This window comes from Asparagus officinalis, chromosome 1 (genome assembly GCF_001876935.1).
Source record: "Asparagus officinalis chromosome 1, Aspof.V1, whole genome shotgun sequence".
Lineage (NCBI taxonomy): Eukaryota > Viridiplantae > Streptophyta > Magnoliopsida > Asparagales > Asparagaceae > Asparagus > Asparagus officinalis.
In genome coordinates this window covers 62,724,837-62,744,779 of record NC_033794.1, presented here as the reverse complement: position 1 = coordinate 62,744,779, position 19,943 = coordinate 62,724,837, and positions in this window count along the sequence as shown.

Here is a 19,943-nt window from a genome sequence, read left to right as displayed (position 1 = left end):
ACCATAATACGAGTAACTTATTTTTCTATTTAGCTCTTTATTTAAAATGATATATACACATACATTATACAAAGATAAACATCACATAGAAAAATGTTGCAAATATAAATATATAATAATTCGGACTTCGAAGGAGGACCTACATCCACAGAATGTTAATTTTCCTTTAATTTAAATTTAAATTATAAATACAAGAGGAAAAAAGAAAAAAATGTTAACTAAAAACTAAAAACTAATAATTAAAATTTGGGGTTGGGTTGGGCTTGGCCGATGGTGGCCGGCTTAAGGCGAGACGGACCTATTTTGTAGGATCTGAAATAGATACACTAGAACACTAGAAGAGGGGTGAATAATGTTCTTTTAAAATATATGCAAAGTAGATTATAAATTGCAAAGAAAAATGGCAACCTCAGAAATTCACAATCACAAACACAAAGTTTTATACTGGTTCCACCAACCCGGTGTACATCCAGTCCCCAAGCAAATCCCGCTTGAGATTTCCACTATGATTTTGAAACCTTACAAAATCAAAAGCAAACCTGACCAATTTGCAAGACCATGCAAATTGCAACACTAATTGACAAGACCATGCCAATTGCCACCCAATCTCTAAACCAAGAGATCAACCCTCTCAAACCCGAGAGAAATCCTTTTTGAAGCAAGAACACAATTGCTCCTATAAGCCTTGAATGTGTAGTGAAGTACTGCAGTGGCTTAGGATTCTTTTAACTCTCTGAATATTGTCTATATAATCTCTAAGAATGATTGAAACCAAGGCAATATCAGAAACTCTCTTTTTCTAAACACTTAGCATGAAAATCTGGAAAATTAGAGAGTGAATATGCACAAAATGTTTGATCTTGCAAGTGTAAAACTTGGTGCTTGTTTTCTGATGTTTAAACCTATTTATAGCCTCTGAAATGACATAATTTTAAACCCAATTAACGTCCACAAAACGGCTATAAACAGTCACTTATTTTAAACCTAAAATCTGGAAAAACTGCATCTGTAGTCGACTACAAGTCATAGTAGTTGACTACACTGAGTCTAAACAGACTATGTGAAGTCAGAAAATTGCTCAGTAGTCGACTACAAGGCATAGTAGTCGACTACACTGTAAACTCAGATTCTGGAATTTTTTTGTTTAGTATTTTGACTATAAATTTCTCATCCGATATCGGAATGAGGTGATTTAAGATTTGTTGGAAAGCTCTTGAAGAGACCTACAACTTTAGTCTTTTGAGTTTTTCCAGATTCTAATTTCTAAGGGGTGTAAATGAAATGTTTTAAGACTCACTTAATATCTATAAACTCTAATGGCTAACATAGGGGATTTCTATTATTAACCAACACACTAAGCATGTATTAGTGTGTTCTAACACTATGTGTGTGTATGTGTGTGAGTGATCAAGGTTTGTACAAATTTCTAAGCAAAGAAAATATAAAATTACATTTTGACAATAAAGTATATCTTCTTCTTTGCTTTATTTTGCCTTGAACCCATCTATGTCTTGAGTATCTCTTTGAATATAATTATTGATATAGCTCTGATACTGCAAAACAAATGTTAGCACATAATACACACAACATATAATATTTGTTATCATCAAAACAAACTAATCTTGGGGTCAAGATTCCTAACATTCTCCCCCTTTTTGATGATGACAAATATATGTTATTAACATATAAAAATTTTAATCCCCCTGCATGAAATCATTAAATAAAATCTTTTACTCCCCCGGCATCAAAGCATTAGTAAAAAATTTAAAATTAAAATTTTCTATATAACTCCCCCTTTGTCATTAGCAAAAAGAAATAAACATAATTCTAATTAAATTTTTTTTTTCTTGGGTACCTTAATAAAAATATCAAGCACTTTGGTACCCTTGTATATTATATCATTAGGATTAGCCCTTAGGAATCCAAATCCACTTGGAATTTGGTTTCCATTTGTTAACATAAGTGTAATTCTTTGAATTGCAAACTTCATAAATATAAGATGAAATATAATAATTCCTATCATGAATATTCAAATTAATTCTTTGAATTGCAAACTTCATAAATATAAGATGAAATATAATAATTCCTATCATGAATATTCAAATACTTAGGAATCCATATATACTTATTTTGTTTAGCATGAATATTCTTATTATTATTCTTCAAAACATAATCATTCTTTATAAAATACTTAGGAACAAATCCAATGCCAAAATGATTGTTTGAAGATTTTTGAAATGAGAGCAAATTATTCAAATTCTCTTTACTTTTATTCAATTTACTAACATTCAAACATATATCATCTTATTTTAATTTAATAGAAGAAATATCTTTATCTAAAACATTAATGCGGATTTTTAAATCATTACATTCTGATTTTAGATAAACATTCTCATTAGTCAAAATATGATTTTCTTTAAGCAAGGATTTATTTTCCTCTTTCAATTCAATTACTTGAGAATTAGAAATAGTAGAAGAATTAAAATCAGAAATTTCTTCAAGTAATCTTTTATTTTCACCTTTAAGAAAATTATGTGAAGCCTTTAATCTCAAAAATGTTTCATATAATTCATTGAAAGCATCTAATAATTCTTCATTATTGCATACCTCATCTTCTTGTGCCATGAAGCACATGTGAGTGGATTCCTCTTTTTGTTCTTTCATTTTGAATAACTCAAACCTGTGCACAAGAACAGATATTTTAGATTATTTAACTTTATTTGTACCTTCATGAGTTACCTTAAGTGTATGCCAAATATCGTATGCACATGTGGCTGTTGACACCCTATTGAACTCATTCTTGTCAAGTGCACAAAATAATGCATTCATTGCTTTTGAATCCAAATTTGCATTATTTCTTTGAGAAGTAGTCCATTCTGCAAAAGGAGTTGTTGGCTTCTCATATTTTGTTTCCACAACATTCCAAAGTTCGTAGCCAAGAGATTGGAGGTAGATCTTCATCCTACACAATCACAAACACAAAGTTTTATACTGGTTCCACCAACCCGGTGTACATCCAGTCCCCAAGCAAATCCCGCTTGAGATTTCCACTATGATTTTGAAACCTTACAAAATCAAAAGCAAACCTGACCAATTTGCAAGACCATGCAAATTGCAACACCAATTGACAAGACCATGCCAATTGCCACCCAATCTCTAAACCAAGAGATCAACCCTCTCAAACCCGAGAGAAATCCTTTTTGAAGCAAGAACACAATTGATCCTATAAGCCTTGAATGTGTAGTGAAGTGCTGCAGTGGCTTAGGATTCTTTTAACTCTCTGAATATTGTCTATACAATCTCTAAGAATGATTGAAACCAAGGCAATATCAGAAACTCTCTTTTTCTAAACACTTAGCATGAAAATCTGGAAAATTAGAGAGTGAATTTGCACAAAATGTTTGATCTTGCAAGTGTAAAACTTGGTTGTTGTTTTCTGATGTTTAAACCTATTTATAGCCTCTGAAATGACATAATTTTAAACCCACAAAACGGCTATAAACGGTCACTTATTTTAAACCTGAAATCTGGAAAAACTGCATCTGTAGTCGACTACAAGTCATAGTAGTCGACTACACTGAGTCTAAACAGACTATGTGAAGTCAGAAAATTGCTCAGTAGTCGACTACAAGGCATAGTAGTCGACTACACTGTAAACTCAGATTCTGAAATTTTTCTGTTTAGTATTTTGACTATAACTTTCTCATCTGATATCGGAATGAGGTGATTTAAGATTTGTTGGAAAGCTCTTGAAGAGACCTACAACTTTAGTCTTTTGCATTTTTCCAGATTCTAATTTCTAAGGGGTGTAAATGAAATGTTTTAAGACCCACTTAATATCTATAAACTCTAATGGCTAACATAGGGGATTTCTATTATTAACCAACACACTAAGCATGTGTTAGTGTGTTCTAACACTATGTGTGTGCATGTGTGTGAGTGATCAAGGCTTTTACAAATTTCTAAGCAAAGAAAATATAAAATTACATTTTGACAATAAAGTATATCTTCTTCTTTGCTTCATTTTGCCTTGAACCCATCTATGTCTTGAGTATCTCTTTGAATATAATTATTGATATAGCTCTGATACTACAAAACAAATGTTAGCACATAATACACACAATATATAATATTTGTTATCATCAAAACAAACTAATCTTGGGGTCAAGATTCCTAACATATTTCTCTACTCCTAGGTTTAGAGCTAGACCCAGCCCGACCCGTGACCTATGTATATCATGGGTTGGGTCGGGCTCGCCCCTCTACGAGTTGGACCGGGTCATGACCCATGACGAGCTCCATGAATGGAATGACAGGATAAAATATCTGTCCGAGGAGGTCGAGGCTGAGAAGCGAGAGAGGAATGATGTCTTGGACTTGTAAAAATGATGCCAAGGTCTTTTGCCGGAGTCGACCAAGTTGATGACGTGCCTTAGGTTTATCTTGCATAGGCACTAAGGTCTTTTTGTCATAGTCGACCAGATTGATGACGTGTCTTAGGTTTATCCTGAATAGTTAACAAGGTCTTTTTATCGGAGTCGACTAAGTTGATGATGTGCCTTGGGTTTATCCTAAATAGTCACCAAGGTCTTTTATGTGTCTTGGGTTTTGCTCATGAAAATGATACCAAGTTCTGAAACGTGCCTTGAGCTTATTCATAAAAATGACACTAAGGTCTTTTGACAAAGTAGGCCGAGTCGATGAAGATCGATCAATGAAAGCTGCATAGAGATGTATAGCAGAAAAATATCTCATTTACTAATGTCTTTGCTTTGATTAGCTTGGAGAGTTTTCCGAAGTTGTATATATAATGTGACCAACTAGCCATCATAGCCTTAGATGGATATGGAAAGTTCTTATTCCGATGCTTGAATATAGGGGATTGTCTGGCTGAAGTAATGAGAGGCCTCGCGGTAGGCGCTAGTGTTGATGTCCTGGAACTCAGCTGTGAGATTAGTAGATAATCCCGAGTTAGTGATAGGACTTGGGGTTGAAACAGACGATGTGGGTCCCTCATTCCCTTAGGCAACTGATCATTTGTTTTAAGATAAGAAAACTGCAGAATGAACACGTTAGAGAACCGGAGTTAGGGTCTCTGATGATTCCTCTGACGATCAAGTTAGTATAGATCTTGAGTGGGGAACCAATGAACTGAATAAGTTTTGAAATGTTCATATGATGAAATTAGTTAGCTAGAAAGGGCATAGCTATGGCCCCAAGGGGGGGGGGAGGGGTCTGAAGGCCATCCCCTTATCAGTAGGCGATGAGCCTATATATATACCCAACTAAGAGGGGTAGAACCGTAACTCTGGCTGAGTCCAGGCAGACATTTGAATCGGCAGGTAACCAGGTGTTGACTGCCTATGCGATGAGTCACTGATCTGATGTTATGGTGATTGGAGAGGTACGGAGGGTAACAGAGACTCGTGGCCCTAGTAATGATGATGGTGGACAGCTGTTGGCGTGGATTTTAAGAACAAACCGTCTCTTGATCCGGCTCTGCAAGCGGGACAACAAGTACCACAATTTTGTTGGCCTTGTAAGTTGTCAACCTGTTGAGTGAATGAGGACGGTCGACTCGAGTGATGGGGTCGAGTGAGAGCTTGCTACAGCTCCGCCTAACTCGGGAAGGGCCGAATGTCCATGTTATCCGAGTCGCTCCTGGCTAGGGTGAGCTGATCTGATAATGATAATATAGGACATGTGTCGACTCCAAGAGGAGGATTAACACGGTCTAATTATTGACATAACAAAGTCTAATATTTGTGTGGCTTTTTATAATTTATGCATTTTGAGTTGAGAATGGTAGCGATCCTTTTGTGTTAAATTTTTACTCTTATTATATGTTATACCAAACGTAGAAATGTTCCCCCTTGTTGGATAATAATTAGCATGTTAAACCCCCATTGCTTTAACCTCATACCAAAGATGCCCTGTAGATTGATAACTAGTCAAATAGTAACCAGGAAGTTATAGATAGATAAGTACTTTTCACGTATCTTTCCTTTCCTTTCACTGTTGTCTTTATTCTTGCTACCCAGAATGTGAAAAAATAACGAACTTTTGATCTCTCGTCTCTCATTACACCTCTTTACAGCTTAAAAGCACTGAACTCCACTTTTAACCTCGATAATATAAATACATACTGATTAGTACAATTGCAAGAAAGTAGAAATATGTAGATTATTCCTTAGCGTCTCAAATGTTTCATGAAGAGGGGAGCATGCTGCACTTGTAAGCGACATAATAAAAGCATGAAATGATAAAAGTAAGCTGTGTACAGCAAAGGAAAAAGAGAGAGAAAAGCTAGTGAGCTGCTGTGCTGCTGATGTTGTATATATGTTTGTATGGTGATAGTATTGAGATGCCACTCCCATTTCATTTAGAAAGAAATTCCAAAAGTAAATAGCGGACTTCTTGCTTAATCCTCTTCAATACATCAAAACTTTGGAATTTTGGTAAGAATTAAAAGTAACGGTTTCATATTATAAATATTTCTAAAAATTAATTGGAAGTTCTTTTCATGAATCAAATTAAGCTGTATTGTGATATTACTACCTTTTTCTTAATTCATTTTAAAATACTTTGTAATGCATCAAGATTCTGATGGATGTTCGGTAGGTATTGCTAATTAATTGAACGGACCATACTGCTTTATTTGTATCATTAGAATTGGTGACATGGGAAACGTACGTATTTATCCTAATACTATCCATCTCAAGATAAAGTAGAAAGAGGTCACATTTTTCATCGTTCACTTGAAGACAGAAGTAGTACAAAAGAGATGGAAGTTTTTTTTTTTTTTTTTTAATTCTCTGTTCATAGTTTCTTTGTGTCGCCAAAACTAGCTAGAATAACGAGTGGCCGCAAGTGGCCGGCATGGATGGTGTGCGTTATCAATTGGGAAGCCAAAACTAACGCCGCGCTTTTCTCGCTCATTTTCTTGCTTTAACCACAAGCGGGCCCCACTGTTTCTGTTCCTTAATCAGCGCTGGGTCCGAATTCTTTTCCTCTTCTCCATAACGAATCCAGTGACCAGTAGCCGGCGAGCGGGTGGGGGTGTGACGTGACTCGAGGCGTGAAGGGAGTGGGACCCACGCGCGTGACCGGCGTGTCACAAGCGTGAGAGGTAACGTGATTGTTTCTTGCCGCGCGCCCGCGTGTTCACAAATTCCACGGAGCCATTAGTGGCCGGAACTTGAGTGGGGTTTGAACGTACCACAGCATTTTGTGGCAGTGATTCTCGAAGGTCACTTTGGCCGAGTACTTGTCCGCAACTAGCCTATAGTTATGGACTGGGGTGCGCACTCCGGCTTGATTAAACTCGTTAAGCGCGATGGTTTAGTTAATTATTTGCCAAACCATTGCTCTATTTAAACTAATTACCTCAATTCAAGAGAGCCTAAATTCATTTGATAAGCTGCCTATGGGTAGAGCTCTAAAATCTCGGTATGCCTCTCTTAGAGAGTACTTTAGGAATCTAATTTTCTTGAATACCTGAGGTCGTGCGTTGGGGATGTCTGATATGAGCATAATAAACATGCACAAAAGTTGCAAGAGAATAACTTATCAAGTATAGTATAGAAAGATATCGAACTCACAAGGAATGTGTGTGTGTTTAGAAATTCCTAAAATTGGTTCTAGAAATGTGTGGACAAAAAGGTGTGAAATAAAATATGTAGAGATGTTGAGAGAGTGATACACACAAAAAAAAAAAAAAAGATAAGAAGAAGGAAGGAGGAAACAAATAAAAGACACAAAAAGAAATATAAAAAGACAAATAGGAATAAGAAAAGAGAAAGAAAGATAGAAAGATAGAGAAAATTCAACAAAGGAAAATCAACAAAAAGAGATCAAGAAAAAGGAAAATCAAAAGGAGAGAAATTAAGAGATGGAGGATAATCAAAAGGAGAGAAATAGAGAGATTGAGGGAAGAAAAACAAGTAGAGAACTTAGGGATCTAAAATTGAATTCACTAGTTAATTTCAATTACGATTTATGAACTCTCTTTTCATCAATTTTACTTTAAATTTACTAAGCATATATTATCAAACCCCTTAAAGAAAGCATAATCTATCAAAGTATCATCTTAGCAAAATTTTCATTCATGAAAGAACAATTAACTAAATAGTAATTCTAGAATTCATAAGCACAACCTATCAAATCACTCAAGATAATCATAGATTATCAAATTTTCTTCTACCAATTAGTTCTCTTATTGATTATCTTAAGCATTATCATTTTAAGTATAAGAAGAGCAATCCACAAACCATAAAAGAAATTAAATTAGTTTTGTAATCTTAGATCTTCTAAAGAATTTAGTTTCACATATTATAGACAAAAAGAAAATTAAGCATAAAAGAAAAACAAGAAAATAAAAATTACACTACAACGCAAGAAAAATAACAAGAAAATAAAAAGAGCAAGGAAATGTAAATCTCTCTACAAAGTATGAAAGAAATCTAAAACTACAAGCATGAAATAAATCTAATCTACTAAATATAAAAATAAGAAAATAAAAACCCTAAAATATGTAATATCTAGGAAAATAAAAAGAGGAAAAATAAAAACTCACATTGAAAGGGGTTGACCCCTTGAAGGCAAATCTTCATCTTCACTTCATCAACAAAGAAGAAAGAGAATGAAAATTTAAAAGGAGAAAAAAATTATTTATGCAAACTTAAAAAGTTTACAATTTGGAAAACCTAGTTAAAGATCTTCCTCTCTAAAAAATAGTTTACAAAATTTTTCACACCCCAAACCCCTTACTCTCTACCCCTATTTATAGCCTACTTCAATTAATAAGAGCTATTGAATTAGCCTTAAGCACTAAGAAATAAATCTCAGGCGCCATACGCTATTTCTGTTACAAACCAATCAGTTGGCTAATTTGTTAGCCAATCGGTTGGCCAACCGATTAGCTGATTGGTTTGTTAACCGATTGGTTCCTAATAGATTTGATTCTTTGTTGACTTATTGACCCAATTTTTTCTTAGTCTCTTGGACTTTTGCGGGCCTCCTCTTCTCTTGATCTTAGGCTTTAATAGATAGTAGGAAAATGAGAGAATTTGGTTCTTTTGGGCTCTTATTCATTAATTATTTATTTCATGCAAATTCAAATTAAGATAAAAACTTGTTATCAATCAATATATTTATTCAAATAAAATAGATAATAAGGGTATAAAAGTGTAATAAAATATGATGATTAGCGCCCCTTAACCACGTCTAGGGGTTTGACACTCATGCTTTGAAGGGTCATGGAGAGGTTTCCTCGTCAAACATGAAAAAATAACTAATTATCTCAAGTTGCCAAAGAAATTAGGGGTGTCTAAACGGCTTAGTCCGTAACACCGGGCCTGGAGGTATCGAGACGTGCAGAATCCCTTGCCTCGATCCAAGTCCAAGTATATCTTGGCTGAGCACTAGGCTAGCTTGAATATTTTTTCTTTTTCTTTTTCTTCTTCTTCTTTTTTTTACTAAAAGATGTAACGTTTTGCCAAAAAATCAATTAGAATTGTTACAAAAAAGATGTAACTTTAGAAAATTTAAAAATATGTAAAACATTTTCCAAAAAAAGATCAATCTTATTATTAATCATATAGAGTTGTACATCTTGCAAATTTCAAAGAAATTAAAAAAAAAGAAATAAATTCTATTTTATAATTATTCACAAAATATTATAATATTTTTTTGGAAATTGTTGCATCACAATAGTATAATACATCATAACTAGATTGGCATCTACGTACCCATGTATATCTGAAGAATTATAGGAAACAGCAAAGAAATCATCCAGAAAGTCTGGCGGTCGACCGCCAACGTGCACGAAGCCTACTGGGATTCAGAGTTTCTGAATTTTGACCCGTTTTGTTTCTGAGTTATATATAACTCAAAACCTGATTGTTTAGGGTAACTCAAGGACAAATTTGAGCAGCCTTTGTGAGAGAATTGTTGCATCCAATTGTGGGAGAGTTGTAAGAGATCAAGAGCTTTGTTTTAGGGTTTGATCTGAGAGATTTGTAACTCTACTTGTATTCTCTGATTTCTAATAGTAAGAATTCCCCTCCTCCTTGCCCCGTGGACGTAGGCAACTTGCCGAACCACGCAAATCTCTTGTGTTAGTTGGTGAGTATGCTTGTTTATTTGGTTGTGAACTCTCTTGTTTGAATTATGTGATTCGACCGCTTCCGTGCCGCGCACAACAATTGGTATCAGAGCTTCGGGTTCAACTTGAGGCTTGTTTGAAGGATTCACTGAAGGATTCCTATTTGAAGAGTTAGATCGACAACATGGGTGAAGTAAGCACATCGGGATCGTCTCTTACGAAGACGATGCATAGTTTGAGCATCAATAACATGAAGATCGATGTTCCGAAGTTTGATGGTAAGATCAATTTCGGTTTGTGGATGTACCAGGTGATGGATGCGTTGGATGCTCAGAATTTGGAGGAGACTCTTGAGTTACAAGAGAAACCTGCAGAGATGGAAGCTAAGGTTTAGAAGAAGATGAATAGTAGGGCGTGTGGAGTTATTCGGTCATGCTTGACACCGGATCTTATTTGTGATGTGATGAACGAGACGTCGGCGAAGAAGATGCGTGAAACACTCAATGAAAAGTATCTTACTAAGAGCATTGAGAATCGGCTTCACTTGAAGAAGAGGTTTTACCAGTTCAAGATAAAAAGAGGAGTTTCCATTAGGGAGAATATTAACAACTTCACAAAGCTACTTTCAGACATGGCTAATGTGGATATCATAGTTAAGGATGAAGACAAGGCGATGCTACTTTTGTGTTCGTTGCCCGATGATGATTATGGTACTTTTGTCCTAACTATGATTAATGGAAGAACTACTGTTAATTACAAGGAGGTGACCTCAGCATTGGTGAATTATGAGTTGAGGAAGAGTGTTGATGAGTCCTCCGAGAAGGCATCGGGAGATGCATTAGTAGTTCATGGCCATGGTTCAAACCGAAACAGGAGGTCACAGTCTAGAGGTTCACATCGTGGGATTCGTAGGAATCAGTGTGCCTTTTGTAAAGAGGATGGACATTGGAAAGCCGAATGCCCAAAGTTAGATCGAGCCGAGAAGAATAAGGGGAAAGCTGTACAAGCTTCAGAGGTGAATATTGTCAAGACTAGTGGTAACAATTCAGATTCGGATTCTTCGGGCTATTCATTGTCTGCACTTCTGTCAGTTTGTGTTGCCAACTCTACAGAGTGGATGTTGGATTCGGGTGCTTCATACCACGTTTGCCCTAGGAGGGATTGGTTCTCCAGCTTTCAGAAGTTGGAAAGATATGATGTTGTGCTCATGGGTAATGGACGTGCATGCTCTATTGGTGGTATTGGTACCGTTCGTATTCGAATTTATGACGGAGTGATTCAGGAGTTGGAAGGAGTGAGGTTCGTTATGCAGTTGTCGAAGAACATCATTTTACTAGGAGCTTTGGTGGCATCTAGCTATAAATTGACCTTGGTGGATGCACGTTTGAAGGTCACATTAGGGTCCATGATTGTGATGAAGGGCGTCAGAAGGAGCAATTTGTATTATTTGCTCGGAAGCACGGCGATTGATAGGGATATGACGATTTCATCAGATTCGGCTAGACTGTGGCGTTGTTTGATGCTGGGTTATTTGATTGGAAATATCATGCATAGGTTATTGAGGAGTGCTTTGACCTGCAGTTTGAAGTCCTGTGAACCCATTGGTATGAGCGAGAAGACCGAGGTGAAGTTTGGCACTTCTATCCATCATTCGAGGGGTTTTCTGAGGGGTGTTCATTCAGGCATTCGGGAGCCTTCCAAGAGAGCATCATTGGGAGGTAATAGATATGTGGTTTCCACAGTTGGGGACTACTCTAGGCATTGGTGGGTTGCAACCAAGTCCTGTTGGTGTGAAGTCCTAGAAGCCCGCAACAGATGGAGGAAGTGTGTTGGTAGAAAGGTAACCCGACGTTCTGATTATGGTAGGGGTTCTTTCTTGCATTTGTGCCGAGATCACGGCAATAGGAGATACTTCATTGGTGTGGAAACTTTGTGTCAATAAGGCGAGATGGCAGATTTGGGCAGCTGTTCCTTTCTGGAGGAGGATCGGCGTTTGATGTCGAGCATTGGCATTGGTGTGCAGGCTACGACATGTTTGGGCCGTCTCATGTATAGGTTGCCAACTGATGCATGTATAGATATGGGATCTGGTGGAGCTACTTTAGATTTTGGGTTGCGTCGGATATTTGGCTACCCAGCACTCAGTCACATCGTGGATGTGAGATTTGATCCGATAGCACATTTGGGATTCAGAGGTGTGTTTGATTATCAGGTATTGGCTTCTGACTTTGTTCTGAGCAGGTATGTCACGTTTGACTCTCAACAGGTGGAGAGTGGTGATCAAATCTTTAGGACATCGCAGCGGGTGAAGAGTGATGTTACTCCACGTTGGGTGGAAACTCCAGATCATACTGCATCATTTGTGATTCCAGCTGATGTGACACAGATTGGGAATCGTGTTGATTTGGATGCAGATGATAGGTTGATTGATTTGAGTACAGCTGATAGATGTAGTCTTGATATGGCCATTGGTTCATCTCAGGTCGAGATGTTTGGATTAGTTCAGTTTGAGGCCATTGGAGGTGCTATCAGCCGCAGACTTGATCGTGATGTTGGAGAAGGGTTACGAACTCTTCTAGTGAATTGAGGCCTTTGGAGGCCATTTGGGTGAACTACGTTCGTCTTGATTCCTTAGGCAAGAGGATACGTAGGCAGTCTTTCAGATGCAGCCGGTTTGATCAGTTGATTCAGGTGGGGGGGAGAGATCGCGTTTCAGCTCTAGATTGGTTCCCTGACTTGTTGAGGGACTATTGGATGATTTGGTGTCGGCTCAGTTTTGGTAGAAACATTCGCCGAGGCGGAGAATTGAAGAATTACAGGAAACACGTCGCGATCGACCGCGAACGTGCACGAAGGCCAGTAGGATTCGGAGTTGGTGGCGGTCGACCGTCGCGGTCGACCGTGGATGACTGTAAGTGATTTTAGCCTCGGGTTTGTGTTTCGGTCGACCGTCACGGTCGAGCGCTGTAGGCATATAAAATTGCTTATAGGTCCCTTTTGCTCAGCTCGGCACAAACCGACGAACCAACGAGGCGACGAGATCGACGAATCGCATCAAGCGACGGAATGCATCCATACGCGTGTCAAAGAATCAACGAGTCATCCAACCAAGGGCATACTCGGACAAATGACGATCGAATCAAGATCGGTTTCGGACTCAAACTCAGAAGTGGATTTACTGCCAAATCAGGAATCCGACTTACTGCCAAATCAGATCAACCAATCAGAGTCTCAATCAACCGAATCACGGTCAAAACTGGACAAACGAACACAACGGCGCCACACCCGGACGAATCGGCCAAAGCCAAAACCACCCGAGTGGCTCGGCTAAAGCCGAGCCACCAAGGGGTGGCTCGGCCATGGCCGAGCCACCCCATGGTGGCTCGGCCAAAGCCGAGCCACCCCATGGGGTGGCCGAGCCACCCCATGGTGGCTCGGCGGCCACCGAGCCACCCTAGGGTGGCTCGGAGGCCGAGCCACCCGGAGGTGGCTCGGCCATGGCCGAGCCACCCCATGGTGGCTCGGCCATGGCTGAGCCACCCCACATGACTACAGCTGATCCATCCACCATGGAAGACGACGATCAAATGCCAACATGGGAAGACCCGTGGGTTCACCATCTGAATATGCAGTATGGCGATAGGTTCGAGCAAAGAGAACCACCCACTGAAGATAAAATAGTCCAGATTAACATGGGTGATGAAGCTAACCCAAAGCCTATATTCATCAGCGACAGTCTTCCCCCAGATGAGAAGGAGGAATTGATTGCTCTCATCAGGGAATATATCGACGTCTTCGCATGGAATTATGAAGACATGCCAGGGCTCGACCCCAATGTCGCAATGCACCGCCTCGATATCAAGCCGGATGCCAAACCTGTCAAGCAACAGCAAAGACGGTTTCGTCCGCAGATTATGGAAGCCATTGAGGCAGAGGTTAAGAAGTTGATCGAATCAGGATTTATCCGAGAGGAACAACATCCAGACTGGTTAGCCAACATCGTTCCCGTCATGAAGAAGAATGGCAAAATCAGGATTTGCATCGACTTCAGGAACCTGAATGAAGCATGTCCGAAAGACGATTTCCCTCTCCCGATCACGGATGTCATTATCGACAATACATGTGGATTTGAGAGGATGTCCTTCATGGATGGATTTTCGGGATATAACCAGATCAAGATGCATCCAGAGGATGAGAAGCATACGGCGTTTAGAACACCCCTCGGCGTTTTCTGCTATACGGTGATGCCTTTCGGCCTGAAGAATGCCGGTGCCACATACCAGCGAGCGATGACTAAGATTTTCCAAGAACATCTCAGGAAAACAGTCGAATGTTACGTTGATGATTTGGTTGTGAAAAGCCGCAACAAGGAAGATCACATCAAGGATTTGAAGACAATGTTCGATCTCATGAGGAGTCATCAGTTGAAGATGAACCCCACTAAATCATTTCTTGGAATGTCCAGCGGAAAATTTCTTGGGTTCGTCGTCACCACTAAGGGTATACATATCGATCCTGATAAGGTGAAGGCGATACATGAATTGCAGCCCCCGAGGAATCTGAGAGAACTCAGAGGATTGCAAGGGCGTTTAGCTTATATCCGGCGTTTCATCTCAAATCTTTCTGGGAAGTGCCAACCGTTCTCTAAGCTGAACAAGAAAGGAGTATCATTCATCTGGGATGATGCCTGCCAAAAAGCGTTCGAAGATATCAAAACATATCTGGCGAACCCTCCTGTTCTCGTTGCACCGAAATCTGGTAAACCGTTCTTGATTTATCTCAAGGCGATGAACCACTCGATAAGTGCCTTACTAGCGCAAGACGATGATAACGGTCACGAACAGGCAGTTTATTACCTCAGTCGGACCTTGGTAGGCGCTGAGTCTCGATATCCGATGATTGAGAAAGAATGCCTTGCATTGGTATTTGCGATGCAAAAGATGCGGCATTACCTAGTGGGACAGACGATCTACGTTATCTCCAACGTTAATCCAGTACGGGTGTTTATGACGCAACCGGCCTCTATGAATTGGCGTCTAGCGAAGTGGGCCCTTCTCTTGTCCCAATACGATTTGCACTTCAAGCAGCAGAAGTCGATAAAAGGACAGGCGATTTGTGACCTTTTGGCGGCAAACCCGACCACAGATACGGCAGAAGTATATGATGACTTGCCGGATGAAACCCACGAGGTTAACACCACATCACACCAACAAGTATGGCAATTATACTTCGATGGTGCCTCAAGGGCAGTTAATAGAGTAATAACCCCGGGATGTCCTACAGTTTCCTCTGGAGTTGGAGTCGTCTTAATCTCCCCTGGAAAGCACGTGATGCCTCGGGCTTATTCGTTGACTAGTCCGTGCTCCAATAATGTTGCCGAATACAACGCGCTTCTCATTGGACTCAGTTTCGCCAAAGAGCTGGGGGTCGAATATCTCGAAGCTTTTGGAGATTCGCAATTGATAGTCAACCAAGTTCGCGGTGAGTATGAAGTCAGGAATCAAGACCTGATCCCGTACCACCAGGAAGCCATCAAAATGGCAGAATCTTTCGAAGAATTCTTTATTGAATACATCCCTCGTCTCCAGAACGCTTATGCAGACGCACTGGCGGCACTAGCAGTATCACTGGCACAGCCTCCCGAAGCTGAGCTGTTAGTCACAGTACGGACGCATCAACTCTGCGTACCCATATACAGTACGGAGATTGAAGAAGAAGAGGATAGAAACGTGAACGCCAAAGAGGTGAATTCAACTCAAATTGGGTCTGAGTCCCGAGATTGGCGTTTTCCTATCATCGACTACGTCCAATATGGTATCTTGCCAGAGGATGTAAAAGAAAAGGAATCAATCCGCCGAAGAGCTCCAAGATTCTTCTATAATACTGAAACCCATACATTATACCGTAGAGGGTACGACGGTCTTTTACTCCGATGCCTTTCGAACAGAGAAGCAAAGGAAGTTCTTAAGGAAGCACACGAAGGAGAATGTGGTGCGCATCAGCCCGGTCCTAAACTGTATGATCGCATCAGGAGGATGGGATATTTCTGGCCAACGATGGTTCGTGACGCAATCGAATACGCACGAGAATGCCACGCTTGCCAGATACATGCGAATTATATGCATCAACCGCCAGAGCAGTTGCACACGTCAACCACGTCTTGGCCGTTCGAGACTTGGGGCATGGACATAGTCGGTCCTATTTTTCCCCCTTCAGTCAAAGGTGATCGGTTCATCCTCGCGATCACAGATTATTTCTCAAAGTGGGCTGAAGCGATTCCGCTTAGAGAAGTGAAGACGAACAACGTCATCAATTTCATCAAGCATCATGTCATTTACCGACACGGCGTGCCAAGAAGGATCATTCATGACAACGGTCCACAGTTCATAAGCAATGCCTTCGTCAGATTCTGCGACAAGTTCAAAATCGAAGATGTTTCGTCGACAGCTTACTATCCCGCTGCGAACGGATTAGCTGAAGCGTTTAACAAGACGATCATTAAGATCCTGTCCAAGCTCGTGAAGACCAATAAACGAGACTGGGACGATAAACTCGGTGAAGCACTCTGGGCTTATCGCACCACCATACGCACGCCTACGGGAGCTACCCCGTATTCGCTGGTATACGGATGTGAAGCTGTGCTACCGCTGGAAATTCAGATTCCGTCCCTTCGGATCGCCCTCGCAACGGAGATGACGACGGAGGAACAACATCAGAAGCGTCTCGAAGAGCTCGAGAGGCTGGATGAAAAGCGTTTGGAGGCTCAACAACACATCGAGTTTTACCAAGCCAGGATGTCAAGGGCTTTTAACAAAAGAGTCCGACAGAGAAGCTTCAAGGAAGGAGATCTGGTCCTCGCTGCTCGCCGACCAATAATTCTCACCTCCAAGAAGAAAGGTAAATTCGAACCCAAATGGGAAGGACCGTTTGTAATAGACACAGTCTATTCAAACGGCGCATATCGCCTGATTACTCAAGAGGGCGCCAGGCAATTAATGCCAATAAATGGGAAGTTCCTGAAAAAGTACTATCCCTAGTACATTCAGGATAACTCGTTTACCGGGAAGTTCCTTGAAGAATATTACACTTAATATTCTAGAGGATAACCCAAAATCATTGTTTACCACCAAAATCCCTCACTGATCAGTTTCAATTGACAGTGAGTCCACCAAAAGTATCCATCTGGCCCTCTTGACTCTTTCCATAGACAAGAGGTCCATTTTCATTTCGGAGTCCCCTTTCGATAAACGAAAGAACTCCCTTCTCTTTCTCTTTGGTCAAGCCTTCCCATGGTTATAGCCAAAGTTGAAATTCCACTTCGATAAACGAAGAACCCATTTTCAGTTTAGATAACTCATCCTATAAAAGGCAAGTTTATCTAAATTTTCCAGATTCTCGGAGTGGACACCCCACTTCTAGTTTCTTCTTCGCTGGAAATAGAATATAAAATTCTTCCTTTCCAGAATCAGGGAATAGAATATAAAATTCTTCCTTCCTTGTCTGTTGGGTTCGCCTTCACCCTAAAAGAAGACCGGGAAATAGAATATAAAATTCTTCCTTTCCCGCATCGATCTTTTCCGAAATTTATCAATTTAGGATTCATCCTAGGAAGTTTATCCCGAATCCTAAGCAGGGATAAGTCTGCGCCTAACACGCGCTGCCGGTTTAGTCTTTTTCCGCACAAAAAGACACCAGAGTTCGATTCTGGGGTATTCTATCCTGAAACCTAAGTAAGGATAAGCCTGCGCATAACCTGCGCTGCCGGTTAGTTCTTAACCGTTAAAAAGAACACCCGTCTACATATTCAACATTGTGGCAGGTTGTTATTAATAACACCAAAATCCATGCCTTACACGCATGGGGAATGTCATCCTGAATCCTAAGAAAGGATATGTCGACACCTAACACGTGTCGCCGGTTTAGTCTTTTACCGATTGAAAAAGACACCAGAATACCAGTCTGGGGTATTTTTATCCCGAAGCCTAAGTAGGGATAAGTCAACGTCTAATACACGTTGCCGGGTAGCCTATTCCCGTAACAATGGCGAAGCCTATGTATTCAACATCATAGCACAAAGTCTAAGAGAATTCACTCTCTTAGCACAACGTTACATGCGGAACGGATTTAGACAATCCGCATGCTAGCCCGACTCAAACGGTAGTCGGTAAAGGCTAATCAAATCCGTTGAAGGCTGGGGGTTAGCCAAAAACCCCAAAGTCAGCGCCTAACACGCGTCGCCGGTTTAGTCTTTTACCAATTGAAAAAGACACCAGAGTTCGATTCTGGGGTATTTTATCCCGAAGCCTAAGTAGGGATAAGTCAGCGTCTAATACACGTTGCCGGGTAGTCGGTAAGAGCACGTCAAATCCGTTGAAGGCTGAGGATTTGCCAAAAATCCTAAGTCAACGTCTGATACACGTTGCTGTTTAGTCTTTTCACAGGAGAAAGACGAAGTCTACGTATTCAATATCGTAGCACTAAAAGGGTTAACTCTTTTAGCTTAACGTCACATGCGGAACGGACTTGAACAATCCGCATGCTAGCCCGACTCAAACGGTAGTCGGTAAAGGCTCATCAAACCCGTTGATGGCTGAGGGTTTGCCAAAAATCCTATAAATACGAGAGTCACTGACGCATCAGCTTCTTTAGTTGTTGCGATCAGAAAGTCAACGTACGACGTTCAAAACCCTAAGGTCTACGCCGGACAACGCGTAACCTTAGGTCAACGCCAGTCAACGCGTTGCGATCAAAAAGTCAACGTACGACGGTCAAAACTCCAGGGTCAACGCCGGACAACGCGTAACCTTAGGTCAACGCCAGTCAACGCGTTGCGAGCCAAAAAATTCAACGTACGACGTTCAAAACCCTAGGGTCAACGCCGGTCAACGCGTAACCATAGGTCAACGCCGATCAATGCGTTGCAATGAAAGGATCAATACTCCGAAAAGTATACGAGTATAAACTGCTTCTTAATACTCCGAAAAGTATACGAGTATAAACTGCTTCTTAATACTCCGAAAAGTATACGAGTAATAAACTATTCCCTAAATTTTGTTGAGAAGTTCCTGGAGAATGTTTTTATAAATATTCTTAAGGATAACTCAACAACACAACGCCGGACAACGCGTTGCAGATAAAGACTCGACGCCAACAATCGATGGTGAGCTAAAGATCAAAAATCAGGAATCGACTTCAAAGTTCAAAATTCCGACAAACGGTCAGACAATAAATGCAGCACCGGAACCCTTACAGACATTCGACAAAGCACCGAATAGCCTGAAGGATTAAAGGAATCAAGAACAGAAGCCATTCCGAGGTCCCGTTACACCGACTGAAGGTGGGGACAATCATATCCAAAGTATTCCAGACTCTTCTATAAAAGAACGAGGCTAAAATACTTTGGAGGGGGTATCTGTAGGCATATAAAATTGCTTATAGGTCCCTTTTGCTCAGCTCGGCACAAACCGACGAACCAACGAGGCGACGAGATCGACGAATCGCATCAAGCGACGGAATGCATCCATACACGTGCGGGATCAAGCCAAGGGTTCGAAGAGTCAACGAGTCATCCAACCAAAGGCATACTCGGACGAATGACGATCGAATCAAGATCGGTTTCGGACTCCAACTCAGAAGCGGATTTACTGCCAAATCAGGAATCCAATTTACTGCCAAATCAGATCATCAAATCAGAGACTAAGTTAATCAAATCACGGACAGAACCAAAGGCGGAAAACACCAAAAACCACCACCTAGAGGGGCTCGGCCGAAGCCGAGCCAACTTCAGGTGGCTCGGCCCAAGCCGAGCCACCTCAAGGTGGCTCGGCCAAGGCCGAGC